We start from the raw sequence: 21623 nt of genomic DNA, 5'->3' as shown, positions 1-21623 counted from the left end.
TGGAGACTGATTTCTGTGTTGTGCAAGGTTCTCCAGCCGTTTGAACTTGCCACACGAGAAGTCAGTTCCGACACTGCTAGCTTGAGTCAGGTCATTCCCCTGATCAGGCTGTTGTAGAAGCAGCTGGAGAAAGTGAGGGAGGAGCTGGTAAAGCATTGCGATCCAACAAAGCATGTAGCTCTTGTGGATGAAGCCCTTCGTACGTTTTGCCAGGATCCGAGGGTGGTCACTCTTTTACAGTCAGAGGAATACATTCTGGCCACCGTGCTCGATCCTCGGTTTAAAGCATATGTTGTGTCTCTGTTTCCGGCGGACACAAGTCTACAGCGGTGCAAAGACCTTCTGGTTAGGAGATTGTCCTCTGAAGAGGACCGTGACATGCCAACAGCTCCACCCTCATTTTCTTCCACATCTATGGCTGCGAGGAAAAAGCTCAGTTTTCCTAAAAGAGGCGGGGATGCTGATAACATCTGGTCCGGACTGAAGGACCTGCCAACCATTGCAGACATGTCTACTGTCACTGCATTGGATGCTGTCACAATTGAAAAAATGGTGGAGGATTATTTTGCTGACACCATCCAAATAGACATGTCAGACAGTCCATATTGTTACTGGCAGGAAAAAAAGGCAGTTGGGAAGCCCCTGTAAAAACTGGCTCTATTTTACCTGAGTTGTTTCCCCTCCAGTGTGTACTCAGAAAGAGTTTTTAGTGCAGCGGGGAACCTGGTTAGTGAGCGGCGAAGGAGGTTGCTTCCTCACAACGTTGAAAAAATGATGTTTATAAAAATGAATAATCAATTCCTCAGTGAAGTACAGCACTGCCCTCCAGATAGTACAGAGGGACCTGTGGTTGTGGAGTCCAGTGGGGACGAATTGATAATGTGTGAGGAGGAGGAAGTACACACTGTAGGGGGAGAGGAATCAGAGGTTGAGGATGAGGACGACATCTTTCCTCAGTAGAGCCTGTTTAGTTTGTTCAGGGAGAGATGAATTGTTTTTTTGGTGTGGGGGCCCAAACAAACCAATCATTTCAGCCACAGTTGTTTGGTAGGCCCTGTCGCTGAAATGATTGGTTTCTTAAAGTGTGCATGTCCTATTTCAACAACATAAGGGTGGGTGGGAGGGCCCAAGGACAATTCCATCTTGCAACTATTTTTTTGGCATTATGTGACCATTCAACAGTCGTTTGCCATGTTCAAAAAGTAAAAGAAAATGTCAACAAATTCAAAAAATTTAATCAAAAGTTAAATGCCCTGTCATTATTTAAAACAAGAGGGTTTGACGTGCTAGAATTAGTGTAGTGTTAATATGTTATAAACACTACACTTGGAACTTGGAGGCGGTATTGTGGCCCCGATATCAAATTTAGTACTGGGGCCACCCCACTACACAGTCCAGAATTTTTTTTTGGGAAATTGAGAGCCGTGGAGAGTTTTTTATTAATTATATTGTGATGACCCACTCCTCTACGCAGTCCAGGTACATTTTTTGGTGCGATTAATACCAGTTGATGGTTTTCTTATTATATTGTGGTGACCTACTCCTCTACAGAGTCCAGATACATTTATTGGTGCGAATCATACAAGTTCAGGGTTTTTAAATTATATTGTGGTGACCCACTCCTCTACGCAGTCCAGGTACATTTATTGGTGCGAATAATACAAGTTCAGGGTTTTTAAATTATATTGTGGTGACCCACTCCTCTACGCAGTCCAGATACATTTATTAGTGCGAATCATACAAGTTCAGGGTTTTTAAATTATATTGTGGTGACCCACTCCTCTACGCAGTCCAGATACATTTATTGGTGCGAATCATACAAGTTCAGGGTTTTTAAATTATATTGTGGTGACCCACTCCTCTACGCAGTCCAGATACATTTATTGGTGCGGATCATACAAGTTCAGGGTTTTTAAATTATATTGTGGTGACCCACTCCTCTACGCAGTCCAGGTACATTTTTTGGTGCGATTAAGACCAGTTGATGGTTTTCTTATTATATTGTGGTGACCCACTCCTCTACGCAGTCCAGATACATTTATTGGTGCGAATCATACAAGTTCAGGGTTTTTAAATTATATTGTGGTGACCCACTCCTCTACGCAGTCCAGATACATTTATTGGTGCAAATCATACAAGTTCAGGGTTTTTAAATTATATTGTGGTGACCCACTCCTCTACGCAGTCCAGATACATTTATTGGTGCGAATCATACAAGTTCAGGGTTTTTAAATTATATTGTGGTGACCCACTCCTCTACGCAGTCCAGGTACATTTTTTGGTGCGATTAAGACCAGTTGATGGTTTTCTTATTATATTGTGGTGACCCACTCCTCTACGCAGTCCAGATACATTTATTAGTGCGAATCATACAAGTTCAGGGTTTTTAAATTATATTGTGGTGACCCACTCCTCTGCGCAGTCTAGATACATTTATTAGTGCGAATCATACAAGTTCAGGGTTTTTAAATTTTATGGTGGTGACCCACTCCTCTACACAGTCCAGATACATTTATTGGTGCGAATCATACAAGTTCAGGGTTTTTAAATTATATTGTGGTGACCCACTCCTCTACGCAGTCCAGATACATTTATTGGTGTGAATCATACAAGTTCAGGGTTTTTAAATTATATTGTGGTGACCCACTCCTCTACGCAGTCCAGGTACATTTTTTGGTCAATTAAGACGAGTTGATGGTTTTCTTATTATATTGTGGTGACCCACTCCTCTACGCAGTCCAGAAAGATACCTCGTTGCAACGTTTTGGACTAATAACTATATTGTGAGGTGTTCAGAATACACTGTAAATTAGTGGAAATGCTTGTTATTGAATGTTATTGAGGTTAATAATAGCGTAGGAGTGAAAATAAGCCCAAAAACTTGATATCTGAACTTTTTATGCTTTTTTCAAAAAAAATCCGAATCCAAAACCTTAAATCCGAACCAAAACCTTTCGGCAGGTGTTTTGCGAAACAAATCCGAACCCAAAACATCATGAAAATCCGAATCCAAAACACAAAACACGAGACACCAAAAGTCGCCGGTGCACATTCCTACTGTTTTTAACCTGCATTTCCTCAGAACCTGTGGTTTTATCTGTCTTCTTTTTTTTATTGGGATTTCATTGGGAATGTGCTCAGACAATCATTATATATAGTGAACTGCAATAAACTCCATATTGTTTTTACCAGAATGCCACCTCATATTCCTGTGAATTCCTAACATGGAAGTTATGGATCTATTGTCATTTAGTTTGAAAAAAATATAATACAATTGTTAATTAAACTATCTACCTCTCTCTCTATTTAGAGATAAAAGTGTTAAAAAACCATGAAAAAATTTAATGTGTTGAGGATTTATGGCTTCCTTAAGAAAAAAAATATCCACTCCAAGTGATGTATACTGTTGAACTGTTAGTTTTTCTTAAGGGAGGAATACAACAAGGTCATGCTATGTGTACGAATTACCAATGGAGGATTTCCAAGATACAAAGTAAAACTTATGAAACCCCCTTGCACCCGTAGATGAACTGGTATGGAAGGGCCCTGGTTTGGCCAGCTTGGACTCATCTGGATTGACCAGGCCTATAGGGACTGTTCCTAGCATTGGGGTCCTTGATGGTTTATTGTCCCTCTCTATGGACCATATAAGGAGACTTTCTGCTTACAACAGGAATAAGTGCCTCGCCCTGACTGGCTCAGCTTCCTGTCAGTCAGCCTGATGGTCCAGCTGGCTCATCCCTCCTGTTCCTGTCTTGTCCCTTTGTTCCAGCCCTTCCTTCCCCCTCCTGCTCCTCCTCTACTTCTCTTCTTGTTTCTCATTTTTCTCTCTACTCCTTTGCTGATCCTCCATTTTCCTCTCTTTTTGCTCTTCACATCCTTCCCCCTCATGATCTAGACCCCCACCCTTTAGTGTATATGAGGTTGTTGCTGACTCCCCACATGTGCAGATACCTTTCTGGAGATGGACAGAGAAGGTAAAGTAGTAATGTAGTTGGTGTATTAATGTAATGTGAGGGATAATAATGATATCAAGGGGCATATTATTGCAATGCAGAGACTGTTAATGTAATGTGGATGTTGGTGGGGGGTTAATGTAATATAGTGAGTGGCATTAATGTAATGTAGCTGGTAGCTGCTAGTAGGGGCTATTTATGCAGTGTAGGGGTTGGTGGGAACTATTAATGTAATGTGATTGCAATTCATGTAATGTAGCAGCAAGTGATGGTTATTAATTTAACATAGGACCTATTTTATTAAATGTGGGAGCTATTCATATTAATGAAGTGTATGATATATGAATACACTTCCTTAATATGAATAACTCCCAGCTAAAGTTGGGAGCTAAAATGACTGAACTAGTTGGCAGAAAGCAGGCCTAATTATGAAATGTGGGTTTTATTGGTTTAATGGCAGGGCCAGGTGGGGGAGAGGGAAGCTTAGAGTGTTTACTTGTTCTTGGCATTCCATGAGGTGAGTATTACCTAACCCTTTTCCAGGTATAATTGGAACTGTAAGGTCTGGTTTGATAAGTGGTTCTGATAAAGCAACACTCATATATCTGATACTCCATAACATTGACCCACTAAAATAACTGGACTTTTCAGGAAGTGAAAATCAAAAGAACCTTCTAGCTCAATTCACAGAGGATTCTGGGAGAAAACTCTATCTGAGGCCCAGTATTCAAACTGAAGTAGCAGTTCAAGCTTTTCCAGAACAAAAACAATAGCAATATCCACTAAGGCATCAACATTTCTAAGGATTCAAATTTTATAGCACTTCAATCAGTACATGGCACAGCATCTCTGAACATACTGGGTCTGATTCATGTCTGGACATATGCTTGTTTGCTTAGCATATCTTGTGTGAATTCACCCTGCTCATGCCTAGAAACCAAATGTATACCACAGGATACAATGACATCTGACACTTAGGACCTCTGCTACCTGAGAGGCAGAATATGGTGGGAAGGGGCAGACTTACATAGGCCATGTACAGTATGGGTGTGTTCATGTAGATGCGGTTAAATCAAATCCTGTGTGTAATGCAAGTATGCATGGTTTCAGCCGTATCTATAGCACCTGTTTGTATAAATGCCAGATGATAGTGATGCAATCAATGATTGCTTTTTTCATTGATTTGTTATTATATTATTACAAATGGTTATTTTAATTTATGATTATATAAAAGTTAGTATTGAAATAATCCATATATGTGCATCCTGATGTTGATTTTTGTAGATATGCATATAGTAAATATGGTGCAATTACACCAAAAAATAATTCAGTCTGAGTGTCTGCGCTTACAGCAAGCAAAAGTACATACTGTTTATTATTATTATTATTATCCTTTATTTGTTAGGCGCCACAAGATTTCCGCAGCGCCGTACACCATACAAACAGTACACTATACAGGGTGAAACAGTACAAAACAATAAACAAAATACCAGTACTTCAGAAACTCCAGGCAGGTTAAAGCAATAAACACGGAGCAGAAGAACAGGTAGGGAGACAGGAGGGAAGAGGGCCCTCCTCATGTGAGCTTACATCCTAAGGGAGGGAAAACAGAACAGGCACAAGGGGAGTCAGATGAGGCGAGGGAGAGCGCGGGTGGAGGAGAAGAAGGGGTTATGCGGATGGTTGGTAGGCTTTAAGGAAGAGGTGGGTTTTCAGTGCACCTTTGAATGAGCACAGAGTAGGAGAGAGGCGGATGGAACGAGGGAGGTCATTCCAGTGAAGGGGGGCTGCTCGGAAAAAGTCTTGGATTCTGGCGTGGGAAGAGGTGATAAGAGTGGAGGAGAGGCGGTGATCATTGGCTGAGCGCAGAGAGCGGGCGGGAGTGTGAGTGGAAGACATTCCCACCCTTATTCACATTGTAATGTATTTTAAGAAATATTTGGATGTGAATACAGGTGGAAATACGCAAAAGTTCCGTCCTCTTTTTAAACATATAAAATATGCACATTTTGAATTCTGACTTGAATGGGGTCTATAATAATCTCCAGGCAGAGAATAGTGCAGGAGCACACTAAACATAAGTAAACATAAGTAACATAAGTAAAAATTATTAAAAATAAAAATAAATTAATAATATAAAGAATTCAGAAAAAGTCAGTCTGTGACGAAACGTGTCAGTCCGGAGGGCATATCTGCGGGGGAGTCGGATATATTAATATTTTCTTTGGAAGCCTTATTGCTCTTAATAAGATTACCATCAGCACACTTGCTAAACACAGCAGCGGTATCGGATAATGAATCAAAGAACTTAGCACCCATTGAGAATTCAATTTAAACTGCAGTAGTTGATCAAGGGTTCCCCTCTAAAGATTGTACAGCGGAGGGTAAAGCAGGACAGCGTGGCTACACTACCTAATTTGGGGGGGGGGGGGTGAGGCGTCCCTAAAGAGCCTACTCTTTCCTTGCTGCTGCTGAGTTTACCATCTGTTAAAAGAACACAATCAGCGGAGAGTTAGGTGAGCTGGCCACTTGCCTCCTCTGCATATTATTGATATACCGGACATTGGTTTTATCACTGAGAACACTATAGATTTTGTGCACATGAAACTGGAAGTCGTTAACAGCAATCTATACTAACATCTACATTCGTTTCTATATGTTTGGATTATTTCTCTAAGAAACAACCACATTCAATTGACTATATCTGTAGGAACATTCCTATTATATAATGATAAGTTATTTCGGATCTGTGTTATTTATATTAATGTGGATTGATAATCCTCTTCACTTCCCTTAATATGCGGTTTTAGCTTTCATGTTTACCCATTTTTTGCATTGATGTTTTATCAGTGATACTGTGAATGGTTTCTAAAATATTACTTTTATATTACGCTAGGAGCCTTTCATATGTTTTTCTGCCATATTCTTCAGATTATGTATTTATTTTTATTTTTAATTATCTTTACCTATGTTAGTTGGCGCTCTTTTTGTTTGGTTTAGTGTGTTTTTCCTCTTCAAGGAGCAGGCTCGTAACATTTAAGGATATAGTTAAATTTAAGATACAGAAGTGCCTAGAAATATTTTCCTTGTGGTTATACTATATAGTGCAGGAGCAGCTGCAGTATAATTGAAACAGAAGCCAGCAGATTCAAAGATGAACTTGCTTCAATATCAGACATAGGGCTAGGTTTATCAAACTTTCTAGAAAGGAATAGTGGAGGTGCTGCTCATAGCAACCAATCGGATTCTAGCTATCATTTTCTATAATGTACTAGAGAAATTATACAATCGAAACAAGTAATGTGAGAGATCTGCACTTCCCTTTGTAAAGTAAGGTATATATTTGTGATGCCTTGATGGGAAAAGATGGTGGCAGAGTTGGGTCCCTAACCTCTAGAATAGGTATATAAAGGTATTTATTTTCCCTTGCGCAAAATTGCGTGATATTCAGTGTATAGAGGAAGAATAATAAATAGAGAAGTAGCTGAAACTGGTTTCGAAACCGGAGTCACTTCTAACCTCAACTTCATGTTTCGGCTTTGCTACTGATTTTGTCAAACAAACGCGAACAGTTTTTGTTTTGGCTTTGGTTTTGGATCTGGATTTAATTAAAAATTGTGAAAAATAATAATGTCATTTTGAGCTGTTTTTGGTCTTATATTACTATTTATAGCATTAACATTCATTTCCACTATATTTTCTAATGATTCCTTCACAACGGTCCCAATTTTCACCAATTTTGGCCGAAGTCTGCAGCGAGCTGTCTTAATAAACAATTTTGGAACTTTGCCATCATTGCGTCATTGCGTTTGCTTTCTCTGATTCAATAAATAAAAAAAAAAACTGAATAGCATTGATATTTCCCTTTCATTGCACCCAAACCTCCTTCACAAGTTCAGACTTACTAATACTGTAATTGAATAAATAAATAACCAGTTACACCAATGCAAATTTGGCAAGGTCACAGTTTTTATTTACATAAAAATGGTGGCGGAGAGAGCAATGCAAGTCAGCTAACAACTAAAAACAAAACCAAACAGTGGAAGGTCAGATTGCTATTACACCACTGATTCCAGGTTATAATCCTTGACGATGTTGCGGTTTCCAAGTAACTGTCATAAGCTTTTAGAACTAGCAGGTGAGGTCTTCACCTATAGCAGCCAGTTTTCCCGTAGAGTTGGATGCACTCACAGATATTCGGATGCCCCCAGGACTTAACTCAATGTAGTAAAAGCTTACGAGTAGAATCTGTAGCAAGAAGATAGGAAAAAGGGGCCAAGAGCAGGCCAACCAGTCACTAGCCAGGATGCAGCGGCAGTGTGAGGCATCCAGGTTGCCCTGGTTTCTGAGTGAGCACACCACTTCTTGGGGACCGCCTCTGCTGCAAGTCTTGGGCAGCCCCATTACCCCGGGACAATGATTTTTCCGACCTCCCTACCATATAAATATTTATGAATCCCCTAATTTAATTCAGAAAAGCAGCATAAAGGCACAGAGCATATAAGACTGCTATTAAATTGTCCTTCTCTCTCTCCATCTGTGTGTATGTCTATGTTAGGGAATTTAGACTGTAGGCACCAATGGCGCAGGGACTGATGTGAGTGAGTTCTCTGTACAGTGCTGCAGGGTTAGTGGTCCTACATAAATATCTGCTGCTGATGATATAAGGATATAAGGAAAACAAGGTAGGAAAGATCTGCTTTTGGCTACCGATGAATGCTCTGGCAATGTTTTGTGTGCCTAATCTTTGAATTGTTCTAGTATGGGTGCAGGACACCTACGTCTATTTACTTTCCCCAATGTATAACTCATATCACTGTCCATCACTGTTCATCCAATGACCTCTGCCTGTTAATTTAGTTACAGCCATGTGTCCTGCCTGCCTGTCACTAGCCGGGACACAATGGTAGTATGAGGCGTCAAGGTTGCCCTGGCGTCAGTGTGAGTACTCTCCTTCTTGGGGACTTCCTCTGCAGCAAGTCTCGGGCAGTCCCTGTTACCCCAGGGTTGGATGAAGTTTACCCCAGGGCAATGATTTTTCCGCCCTCCCACAGACATAAAAACTTACGAGTCCCCGAGTTTGATTCAGAAGGGCAGCATTATGGCACAGAGCATATAAGCAAAACAAGGTGTTGAAAACCATGCTTTTGGCAACCGATGAGTACTCTGGAAATATATTGTGTGCCTAATCTTTAAATTTTTGTAATATGGGTGCAGGACACCTTCGTCTCTCAGCATCCTCATTTATTTATTTAGCAACAGCAAATTAGAAAAAATTGAATAGATTGACAAATATAAAAGATTAAAATATGTGTTTTTTTGGGTGTGCTGCTGCGTGCTGACCCTCACAAACAGCCGTCTTTAAATATACGTTTCACTGAAGGACCCTTCCAAAATAGACAAGTATTGAAAAATAGAAAAGATTAGAATATAATAATATATAGCCCTGTTTTGTGGTGTGTAACTGCTGCTGAATCTTACACACCCATTTTTTTTCAAAATGATTTCAGTGGTCACTGGCCCACACAAAATTACTTTCACTAGAAAAACTTACAAGTTTAAAAGAAATAAATCAGTTTGTTTTTTGGATTCTACTGCTTATAATCTGATAGCAAAAGCACACTGTTTGTCTCAAAGAAATAAATATACTAGTTAGTGCAGAATTATATCTATCTAACTCAGTCTGTATATCCTGTCTAGCACTATTATATATACGCAATGCAATGCATTAACAGCAACCAGTAGCCACTAGTCTGTGTAAAGTGTATTTAAAATTGAAATTAAAAGCAATTGATCAACAACTGTAGCTGACTATTCTCTACAGAACTGCTTTAATGACAGGATTCTACTGCTTTCCTATGTCCCTGGTTCACCATTAACGCTATTTTATGAGCAGAGCACCACAGCTAACCTCCTCCCTCCACGCTGTATGTTCTAAAATGGCACTGAAGAAAATGTGGAGGACTATATATATACTGTATATAGCTCACGTTTTGTAAAAAATGCAAAACAAAATTGCTGGAAATGGCATTTCGCCTCATTTTGAGATCCGAGTTTGGTGGGAGAAACTGAGTTGTGACTCAGTTTTACTCTTATCCCCAACATCGAATTTCTTCAGATTTCCACCATATCTCTAGTAGTAAAATAGTGATATTTATTAGAGCAATAGCATAGCTCTTAAGAACATACAAATATGGATTAAGGTGTAGACCAGTATAATTGATTTAAACTTCAAACAATATATAAAACAGCAAAAGAATTAATGGAGTAAAACTGAGCTTGATAGAAAAATGTGTCAAAGCAAGCTTCAAACTTAAGATCAATAGTAGATTTATAGATTATAGTCCAAACCCCTAGGGCACTGAGTCCTTATGTTTCACTAATTACACTGTGTCTTTCAGACAAGGGCAGGGGCTGATGGTTAAAAATGATCTGTTAAGTGTTGTGAGTATATCGGGTTTTTAGAAGCGAGGTTCACTAGGTTACCCGGCCCCCCTTAGGTTCATAAATCACACAGGCAAGGAGGAGAACAAAAGATACAATACTATCTTTAATTTTCTTGCAATAAAACAACAGAATATAAAACTGAACACTTTTAACAATAGGTCAGCGGATCACTAGAATCAATAAGAGTCCCAGGTAGGTTCCCCACCAACCCTAGCCACACAAAAGTTCCCTAGGCAAAAGAGTCTGTCAACAGAAGGTCCAGGGTGTCTTGGTATCTTGCTGTTCCCGGCCACTTGGCCAGCTCTCCACCAGTGTGGTGGGGATCTGGGTATCAGTCTTCCCACTCCTGTAGGTGCAGCAATTTACTCAGAACCTGGTGACAGGCCCCAAGATGGAGCAACAGACTGTTTCTCCAGGTACAGGGCAGCAATAATCACCGGGTCAAGGTGGTAGAGAACAGAAACTCAACACCAGTCAGACCCACACCTTCCAGGAATTAATCCTCAGAATGAATATCCCCTTCTCCCTGGAGTGGCTTCTTATATCCATTGTCAAATTCCAATGGTGTTTTCCCTTCCCCGGGCAAACCTCTCTGTCTCTCCATAAACATTGGTGAGTGCTGGCCCACGGGGTTGGAGTGGGAGTGGAGATGAGATGGCCTTCCACAGTGGCTCCCCTGCTGTGTCCCTGCCACAATGTCTGGGCCAGTCCTGTAGAAGACAATGGGTAATACTTTTCCCACCTCCAGATCTTCGATAACACACAGACCCTCCTGAAATTAACCTCTTCCACGCTTTTGCTAGGTGTCAGCGCTTCCAGCTGTCCCTCACTTCCTGTGCCTTCCTTCTTAATGTCCCATGTGTCTGCAATAAGTTCTCCCACTGTCTACAGGTCGCAATTTAAGAACAGGTCCTGGGGTGACAGTCCATGCAATCCCTGCGGTTTGTCGGGTCGGTGGGAGATGTTATCTTGGCTGTGTGGCCCGGTTCTGTCACAAGTGTGCATTGTAATATGTTGGCAAAAAGGTTTAGAGACTCTATTTTCTTTAAACAAAGTTGTGGGCAGGACATGTCAACATGCAGGTTGCCATTATCCTCAACTTCCAACTCAATCCTGAATAACAACATGGAGCATAACATAATAACTGCATTAAACCCTTAAAACATTTTTCATGGGAGGGGGGGGGGGGCTCACATATGCGCTGCAATCTACAATTAATAAAAATGATGTGTGTTGGGCAGCACTTCTGCCTCACAGTGCTGGGGTCATGAGTTCAATTCCCAACCATGGCCTTATCTGTGTGGAGTTTGTATGTTCTCCCCTTGTTTGCGTGGGTTTCCTCTGGGTGCTCCGGTTTCCTCCCATACTCCAAAATTATACTAGTAGGTTAATTGGCTGCTATCAAAATTAACCCTAGTCTCTCTCTCTGTCTGTGTGTGTATGTTAGGAAATTTAGACTGTAAGCTCCAAAGGGACAGGGACTGATGTGAATAAGTTCTCTGTACAGTGTGCGGAATCAATGGCGCTGTATAAATAAATGGTGATGATGATGATGAAGTGTATACCTTCTGCTGCCTATATCCACTAAGTACAAAAATCTTTTTTTTGGTTAGCCAATACAGGTATCACTCCTATAATACTTTTGTATTTTTTGACACGAAAGTATTTAACATCATATAGACTTTTCTGGCTAACACGCTACTGCAATAATAATTTTGGAAAATACTTCTTTTTGCTACACATCTGCAAAAATCTGAAATATAAGATACTGGTGTAAGTTGGGGTGAATGGTAATATGCAATTGCTAAAAGCATCAAATTAGTTTAAATAAATATGAATGCATAAAGTGCTCTAATTATACCTTCTGTATCCTCTGTAAATACACTGAGAGATGAAATTGGTGCCTAATTTGTAATCACTGCTGTGGAGTCTTAAATAAGTTATAAGCTCATGGGAGATTTGTATGTCCGTTAAATTGTAACCTTGTCTCTTACTGGTGGAACACTTAGCTGGAATGCAAGAGCACTTCCTCTACGGAGGTCTATTATGGTCAGAAAGCAATCTGGTGTGTAGAATGAATGTAGATAAACCAATGAAAATGTATAGCATTTCAGACCTCTGTAATGACATTTAGGCACATAGAATGAGTGCTGGCCACATTAAGGGGTGGCCAGCACTCATTCCATTGCACACGTTATAATAGCCTGAACAACCTAAGTATAGGCACTATTTCATAGCATTTAATGTATAGTTGTAGTGATTGACATTGCAGAGGAGAGGCCAGTTATATTAACGAATACAGTTCCTGTGTCTGAAATCTGTGCATATAGTGTTCCATCGATCAGAAACAAGTAATTGTCTGGTGCATTTGGAACAACTTGTTTGTATATGGTTGTCAATGTACCACCGTCAAATGCAAACTATTGCACCTAGAACTATTGTCTTTGTCCTCTAAATACAGGAACATAGGTTTATTTTCAGATTGGTAAGTTTACTATCTCTTTTAAGTTAGTTCTTTTAACTGTATGGCTTCAGCATTCAAAGTGTCCTGTCTGGAATCTTGATGGGATGCCCATGACTCCAGGATAGGCTTCTACAGTTCAGCTTTAAAGGAGACTTGCACTGAACAATGGCTTCCAGCCATTGTTCAGAAAGCCTGTGAGAGATGGACTTCTTGTCGGTGGCATATGTAAATTGACTATTGCTAGGATGAAAGGCAGCAGTGTTAGAAGATAAGCTCCCTTGAGCAGGGCCCTCTATCCTTGTGTCCTCTTTCTCATGTTTACCTTTGCCTTTGGCTTACAAGCCTCTTTTCTGCACCTTGAGACTTGACTCCTGCCCTTATCGCTGTGGAACCTTTGTGGCACCTCATAAATAAGAGATAATAATAATAATAATAATAAGAAGAAGAAGAAGAAGAAGAAGAAGAATAACCAGGGACCGAGTATTTCCATCGAGATCTGATCATGTCCTGCCACTGCTGCTATGGTGGAATCTGTGCAATCTTCAAGCTAATTTTGGAAGAACCACCTTTACCTTCTGTTTCATGTGATTGTATGTACATTTTTTGCATCACAATCCTGTCAATGCACAGTGCTGCGCAATATGTCGGTGCTTTATAAATAAAGGCTCTTAAATAAAATAGATAATAAAAGAGGCCCCCAAATATGGGAAAAGTAGAATGGCTGCTCAGAGCTCACTTTGCTCACAAGACTTCTACACCAATTACCGAGTAGGAATATTTTGAGTAACATAGGCACATGGAAGATTCAAAATATGTCTGATTTATTAAGACTACGTGAGCTTTATCCATCAGTTTTTCTTTTTTGGTCTTTAAAAACTGTTGCTCTATATCCCCTATATGTAGTTGTATGCTTTCAAAAAGGAATCTAGTTCTTCTATTAAAAGGAAATAAAAAACAAAAATACATTTACTTCTAAGACTTGGATTACAATCTGGCAGACATAGCTGATGCTCAAATACATGATTACCTCTTAGCCTCACAATAAGATCTTAGATAAGAAGTCATGCATTCTTGAAATGATTCCATAAAATAAATAACTTCAGCTTGGAACAAGATTTATATTATCCCGATATGTACTGAACGAAAAATACTTTAAAAGAAACTCCAAAATATCATCTGTTAACATGGTTTAAACTCAGCAAATATAGCTTTATATATTATGCAGAGTGGTTGCCGGGCAACCTCAATCCAAATGTCTCTCATCCACAAACAAATGTTAGTGCATTTTGCCAGAAGTTTAGTGTACTCAATCATCATGTTTGTGAAATGACTTTCTGAGAGAATTAAGAGAAGTACTCTCTTAATTCTGAGATAGAAGAATCTGTCAAGATAGCTAAATATAACAAAACCTTTTCACCTATCCCAGTGCCATTCATGGAACCTGTTTATAAAGCTATCCTGCAGGGAAATATATTTCTATGATTGCCAAGTCTGATAGAGATTGGACCCATTGCCAAAATTACAAGCCAATCTTTTTGAACAGTCGAGATTCATCCCAGCTCAACAGACTGTAGATAACTATATGATTTACCATGCAGATTCACATAAATATCCTCTGCTGCTGCTAGGGTTGGATCTAGAAATGGCATTTGGCACAGTAAGTTGGTAAAATATTTGAGTGCTTTGTCTTTGAGCACTTACTAAAAGAAAGGACCCCATTACTCTATGACCTCCTGAATTATAAAACCATCAGATAACAAGACTCGAGGGGTGGTATATACTTCCTCACCATAGAGCCATAGGGCTCTTTTGGGCAGTAGTCTTCAATAACAGACAGTACACTTGATCTTAGCTAAACGACTGAGAAGTATAATTCGGTTTGAAAAGGCTGGCAGGGTAGTTTTGGCACAGAACTTTAAATCACAGTTTTAGCAATTGTGTTTGAGGCATTTAGGCAAAAGCCGAGAGAGATTTGAAGACGCAGTTAAACTATTTTTGATCAGGTGAAATATTATATTGATCCAGGAAGCTGTAATTATTTGCTCCACAAAGGACATTTGTTTAAAAATCTGCATGTCATATTAGTGTAGGAGAAAACTTTTCCGAGAACAAGGAATCACTTTCCCAGGTATACATGTGCCAAAGTTCAGATTTACATCCGCAGACCACATCACACAAATACGGAGATATAATGCTTCCTTTGTTCTACAGAAAAGGTTATATGTTTGTTCTGCTTATTCTGTGGGCTGTGCATTCAAGTTTCAGACCTGCTGACAGGTAGAGAACAGTTAAGAATTTTGATAAAAACAATAGATTCCAGAGTCACTAAGTTTTTAAAAGAAGAGGTCGGAAGAGAAAGTCTGAGGATCTATGTTCTAATACTAAATATTGCAAATCATTTTAAATATCTGAACACACCAATTGCAATATATAAGTATATATATATATATATATATATATATATATATATATATATATATATATATATGTATATTTATTAGTAATTATAATAGAAATTAGAAGTGAGGGTAAAGGGGAAGGGAATTTCACATAGGAATTTGACATTAATTTCGGACCCTTTTCTTAACACTTTCCCCTCATTCCCTTTTCCAAATTTGTGCTTGTGCTTACTGTACTCTAGTAGCCAACATATGCGTAAACAAATAATATGAATTTATTTAGCTATAAATAACATATTCAACTCTTAGGACAAAAACAGCAGATTCATGAATAGAGTATTAGTCATCCTATTATAAGAAACAAAATATAATCTCTTAAGAGAGATGTAATAATGAGAGTGGTCTGTATTTCAACTTGCATTAATTTTTGCCTCTAATAACTAGTTGATTATTATTAAAAACTAGAATAAATTAGGCTGAAAGTTAGTTTGCGATCGACACAAGATAAATTGCAATGTGCCCTGCAGTTTAGGCCTGATATTATCATGACAGTCAGCATTTATAAACGATAATTCTAAGGAGTCAGTGGGAGGAGAATTCAATTAATTTTATGTTGATACATTATTATCAGCCTGTGGTTTAGCCAAAGATAACAAGTATTATGGTTTAGAACTTAACGTATCAATCACAGGCAATATTTCTAAGCATCATCTCCTCTTCACCCCAAGTTTGATGCCTGGGGGTCACCCTTGACTCTTCCATCTCCTTCACCTCTCACATTCAATTTCTCACTCGATCCTGCCACTTCCATCTCTGCAATATAGCCTGGATCAGACCCTTCCTCTCCTCCAAGACCACCGAAATTCTCATCCACTCTCTGATCATCTCTCGCATCTGTTCAGGTTAACCTACCCTTCCTCCGTCTAACCCTGCCCTCTTCTCTATGTTTGTCTATTAACCTTTCTATATATCGTCCCCTCCTACTTACTCCTGTGCTTCTTTCTCCTCACTGTTTTTGTCCCTCACCACATCTTGCCACTCTGTTTCTCCGTTCAGTCTCCACCTCACCTTTAAATTGTAAGCTCCCTTGAGCAGGGCCTCTTTTCTCGTGTCCTCCTGTTTACCTTGTCTTTAGCCCTCCACCACTTCTCTCCATTTCATCATTTGACTCCTGCCCCATCTTTCCACTTCTCTAGTACCTCCTCTTCTCTATATCTGCCTTGATCCCGTAGGTGGTGCCCACTCTACTGGGCATGGGCACAGGCACAACCCCTTTTTTCACTCCCCACCTCCCTCGCATCCCCTTTTTCACTCCCCACCTCCCTCCTTCACTTCCCTCTGTATATGTACACTGGAAGCCTCTTTTACCTCTTTGCCCTCTGCTAAGTTGGTAATTATTTATTTATTGCATTTTGCTATTACTGTACTTTGTTTTTGAACTACCCTGTATGCCATGTTTTGCTACCCTGTACTATTATCTCACCCTCTATGTACGGCACTGTTGACCCTTTGTGGTGTCTCATAAATAAAAGATAATATTATTATTATTTTTATTATTATTATTATTTTTATGGATGTGCACCGGCCACTTTTGGTGTCTCGTGTTTTGGATTGGGATTTGCTTGAGGTTTTGGGTTCGGATTTGTTTCGCAAAACACCTGACGAAAGGTTTTGGTTCGGATTTAAGGTTTTGGATTCGGATTTATTTTGAAAAAAACATAAAAAGTGCTAAAAACCAGTTTTGTGTTTTTTTTTTCAGTCCTACGCTATTATTAACCTCAATAACATTCAATAACAATCATTTCCACTAATTCCCAGTCTATTCTGAACACCTCACAGTATTGTTTTTAGGCCAAAAGGTTGCACCGAGGTAGCTTGAGCACATAATGCCAAAAAAAGAGGTACAAGATGGAATTGTTCTCGGCCCTCCCTCCCACCCCTCGCGAGATTCGACGCGAGACTTGGACGACAGAGCCTCGTTTTCATTTTTTTGCCCGCCGAAAATATCCGAACAGTGCTCGGATCCCGTTCGGAACCGCACTGTTCGGGTGGGCTCGGATAAGCGAAATCCGAGCCCGCTCATCTCTAATTATTATTAACAACAATAATAATAGCAAGTAGCAGCTGGCTTTGAGAGAAGATCATTGGTTTTGATAGTTTGTGTCTGATCGTTTGATTTTGAGTTTGAGTTTAGTATTTTGCAGGTGGTATCACAAAATAATACTGTGTTTAATTTATGCATCAAAACTGAGAGCAATCCTGCTGTAGATTGCTATTGTTGGGCTTTGTTACCTCTGTGACAAATTATGATTGCAGAACAGAAAAGTACCCAGCACCAAACTTGCTTCTGTGGTTCATCTAGTTCAGAAAAAAAGATTATTCCGGTGCTTAATCCTTGAAGCTCTGAGGGTAAATGTATCAAGCTGAAAGTTTTTGGCGGGTTTGAAAAGTGGAGATGTTACCTATAGCAACCAATCAGATTCTAGTTATCATTTATTTAGTACATTCTACAAAATGATAGCTAGAATCTGTTTGGCTGCTATAGGCAACTTTTCAAACCTGCTGGAAACTCTCAGATTGATACATTTGCCCTCTGGTGCAGAATCAAAAAGAGCATAATAATGTATACCCTGTGGTAAGTAGTTTACGTTTTGGTAATGAAAGTACTCACCCAGTGTTGATAATATCAATGCTTTGCACAATCTTACACCGATGTCCACCAGTGGTTGCTAGACACAACGAATTCCATGCAAAGTTCGTCAGGTAGCAGGATCTCTTGGGTTGTCTATTTTTGGTATATTATTTGTGTTCCAAACTAAAATATACTGAACCCATAGTGTAAATTGTGTGAAAATTAAGGGGAATATGAATTCTAAGTGCTATTACACTCACCTATGCCAAAGAATAAAAAGCTTTGGACATTTTTTATACCGATGCTCGTCGGTATTGTGATTCCACTTGTGCACAGTGATTATATTTTGAGAGAAAAATACTTATTAAATTTTATTTGATAGACAAATTCATTTTGTTGTCTAAAATCCAAATATTTTAAAGTTAGAAATACAACAGATTCTTAATCAAATTGTTTCAAACATAAAATAACTTTCCATTTGTGCACCATCAAATTAAAATAATTGAAAAAAAAGGGACTCCTTGAGGGTTTCAACCTTTTATAATCACATTGACGCTGTCACAGATCTTCATTCAGTATTAAATTTAGAGTCTAAGGGGTATATTTACTAAACGGATTGAAAAAGTGGAGATGTTGCCTATAGCAACCAATCAAGTTCTAGCTGTCATTTTATAGAATGTACTAAGTAAATGATAACTAGAATCTGATTTGTTGCTATAGGCAACATCTCCACTTTTTCAAACCCGCAGTTTAGTAAATCTAGCCCTAAATCTGAGCTTTATTGATTTGTTCTGTTCATATAAATTGTGTCCGCAACTAACTGGGATACATCCTACAGATTTGTGTCTCAAATCTGTTGTTCAGGCAGTGATTAAACTCATATTAATGCACTGTAGTAAATTAAAGATTACGCTTCTACAATTCTGTGTATTATAATTTAATGCTGCAGGGATTTATTGTTCAGCATTGATGTCATTTGTTAATGCTACTGGCAAATTCCATGTACCCTGGGCTAAAATATGTTACAATGTGTTAATTGTCCTTTTGTTATCAGAATAGATATGTATTCATATTAGTGTAGGAAAGAGTCGGCATTCTATAAATCTCTGTGGAGTTGGTATGTTTTCCCAGTGTATGCTCCGGGTGCTCCGGTTTCCTTCCACACTCCAAAAACATACTAGTAGGTTAATTGGCTGCTATCAGATTGATCCTAGTTTGTCTGTGTATTAGGAAATTTAGACTGTAAGCTGTATTGAGGCAAGGACTGATGTGAGTGTGTTCTCTGTACAGCGCTGCGGAATTAGTAGCGCTATATAAATAAATAAATGATGATGATGATTACTTATTCTAATATGTAGTACATGGATACAAACCACACTGTTTAGGAGTTTAGCATGTAAGTAGTTTCCAAGCTGCTTAGTATCATCTCATTGTAGAGATTGTGTTCCGTTTTACATGGGCCCAGCAGTAGTGTTTTACTGAACACACTATAAACCAAAATAACTTCCTAAGACAGATTCCTTGTAATACTGATGGAATCAATAAATATAAAAAATACTGACTTAAAATTAATCATTACTCCTTTAGCACAAGTGGGAGGATGCCATGTGGGCCAGGTGCTTTATCAACTTTGATATTGTACAGTTGTAAATTAACTTCCTCCTACATTAGACCAACAATACTAATGGTGTGTATGAGTCATTGCGTTACAACATTTTCTACATTGCTTTATCATTTGTAAACACAGATGAAAGAACATTTTTCTTAACCTGACATCAGTGTGGTGGAAAGTTGGTACATGGACGTTGAGCTGAGTCATTATGACCCTGGTATAGTTCATGCCTGATTTTGAAAATGAAGGGATGAATATTGAAGAATATTAGTATATTTGGCATAATGAACTATTGAATGAGGTGTTTTGATTATTAAAAGTCATAGGGAATAGAGAAGGACCTTTTTTATTTCTGAGTAGTCTTCAAAAAGAAATCAACAAAATTGACAACTTCTGTGTTATTGCTAATATTTTAACAACAAATAAAGTTTTCATCTAAAATTAAACTTTTTCGTTGACTTAAGTATGAGATCTTTGAAAATTCAAACAATACAAAAAAAATTAGTCTTACCACCAATAGGCTTATCACTACAATTGTTGCAATATGAAATCAGGTGTTCTGGGCATGTAAACTTGTAACTCACTTGGCATGTATGAATACATGCCAAGCATACATGAGTACGATATTTTTTAATGGGACTCACTTGGCATCTTTTTCGAACTCCTGGAACTTTTGCTGGTAGCTCCTCTGAAGATTCTCCAGTTGAATCTTTAATTCTTTTTTACATTTTACCGTTTTTGTGACACACTATTATTATTACACTGTTATATTGTGATCGCATTGATTCCAGCCACATTTAGCATTGCATAAAAAAATAGTCAGGGGCCATTTTCTCGAATTGCGGCTTACATGATATGTTGAACAAAGCTCGTTTGCAACATCTACTCAAAATAATAAATAAAACATCACATATTAAAAATGGAACAAATTTGTTACACAGACATTGAGGTTGGGTCATAATAACCTTTTTGGAGTTTGTGCCCATCTAGTTCTCTGCGCAGACGCCAGATGACTGAGTGGTAGAGGGAAATGGGTAGGGACGGTCTTAACTCCAGCTACTGAGAGGATTGGCAATGTTGTATAAGTAAAAAGATACATGTAATTTAAAATGCCAGTGGTCAATTTTTCTAGTACATCTTTTTGTGGCTCAATGCCATTTTTTAATTTATTGATTAGAGATGGTCACTGACCCCCTTGTTTTGGTTTTTGATATGGATTACCTTCGTGTTTTGGTTTTGGCAAAACCGCCCTTGCGTGTTTTGGTTTTGTTTGGTTTTGTTTTGCCATTTTTGTAAAAAATCATTTTTTTAGTCTAAAATAACCTAATTTAGTGCTCCACCAGTTTCTTGGATAAGTGAGGCAATTCTAAAGCTAATAAATTATGAAAAAAACAGTTTAGTCCCTGGTAGGCCGTCCTTAATTCTGCACACAAACCTGTTTGCTTTCCTCTCTATATATGCCTATTGTCAATGCAGCCATCGTCTTTGGGTGTATATTACACCCTACACTTGTAGCTAAATAGAAAAAAATCAGCCTGCATTGACTGCACGTTAAATATAAATGGACAAAGGAAGTTTGGCATCTGTCTGCATCAGACTCCCTCTCCACTAGTAGTAAAATAGAAAACTATTCAGCCGTTTTAGACTGTAGAATATAAATAGAAATGGACAAAGACAGGTTTCTGTCTGCATCAGCCCCCCCCCTCCCCCCCTTCACTTGTACTTACATAGAAAACAATTCAGCCGGCATAGACTGTACAATATAAAACAAAATGGACCAAGGTAGTTTGGTGGCTGTCTATGACACCCCCCCCCCCCCTCTTCACTTGTAGTTAAATAGAAAAAAAAAGCAGCCTACATAGACTGAACAATATAAAACAAAATGGACAAAGGTAGTTTGGTGGCTGTTTATCAGCTCCCCCCCCCCCCCCCACACACACTTGTAGTTAAATAGAAAAGAAGCAGTCCGCATAGACTGAACAATATGTAAAGATAAATGGACAAAGGCAGTTTGGTGTCAGTCTGTATCAGACCCCCTCTCCACTAGTAGTAAAATAGAAAACAATTCAGCCGGTCTAGACTGTAGAATATAAATAGAAATGGACAAAGGCAG

Source organism: Mixophyes fleayi, chromosome 11 (assembly GCF_038048845.1).
Source record: "Mixophyes fleayi isolate aMixFle1 chromosome 11, aMixFle1.hap1, whole genome shotgun sequence".
In the NCBI taxonomy this organism is placed as follows: Eukaryota; Metazoa; Chordata; class Amphibia; order Anura; family Limnodynastidae; genus Mixophyes; species Mixophyes fleayi.
Note: the sequence above shows the minus strand (reverse complement) of the source record.